General features: G+C 40.6%; 1 protein-coding gene across 1 annotated transcript in view; it reads right to left on the reverse strand.

Moving 5' to 3' along the window:
* Positions 1 to 237, reverse strand: part of LOC101862473 (nose resistant to fluoxetine protein 6) — a gene marked incomplete in the record, with an annotated part of 23,927 nt that extends 23,690 nt beyond the window's left edge. Inside the window, 1 exon segment of the mRNA XM_035972503.1 lies at positions 125 to 237.
* Positions 238 to 524: the final 287 nt, after the last annotated feature.

The raw sequence follows: 524 nt of genomic DNA on the forward strand, positions 1-524 counted from the left end.
ATAATAATATGTATTATATTTTCCTACTTTCACGTTTAAAAGTTTTAACCTCAAAGCCTCCACCAAGGGCTTCTAACTAAAAGGTTCTAACACAAAGAAATGTTATCATTTAAAATTACTGTACCTTGTTGAGTCAGATCAAAAGACTCTCCACCCTGTAGAGACGAGAGTCCTCTGTCGTCCGCGGTAAGACCAACTGCGTATAAGAACGCACACGTAGGTTTTACACATACACACACACTCACGGACACGCACAATGAAAGAACTCTCCGGAAAACCCCTCTAATTTATAGCCATACGCCCCCGGACCGCAGTTGGGTACGCGTTTGGCCTATATAGATACAAAGAAATCATGTGGTCTCACAGCAGTTTCTCTCTTTTTTTTTCACCCCGGTTCGAAAAGATAACCTCGTAATCGTATCTAATAGGACAGACATTAAATGAGGGTTCTAATTTAGTTGTAGTAAGAGTTTTACGGCATTTGCAACAGACTTAGGTTACCTAAGTGACGAAGATTAGAGGCG

The sequence above is a fragment of the Aplysia californica genome, unplaced genomic scaffold, assembly GCF_000002075.1.
Source record: "Aplysia californica isolate F4 #8 unplaced genomic scaffold, AplCal3.0 scaffold00023, whole genome shotgun sequence".
Taxonomy (NCBI): Eukaryota; Metazoa; Mollusca; class Gastropoda; order Aplysiida; family Aplysiidae; genus Aplysia; species Aplysia californica.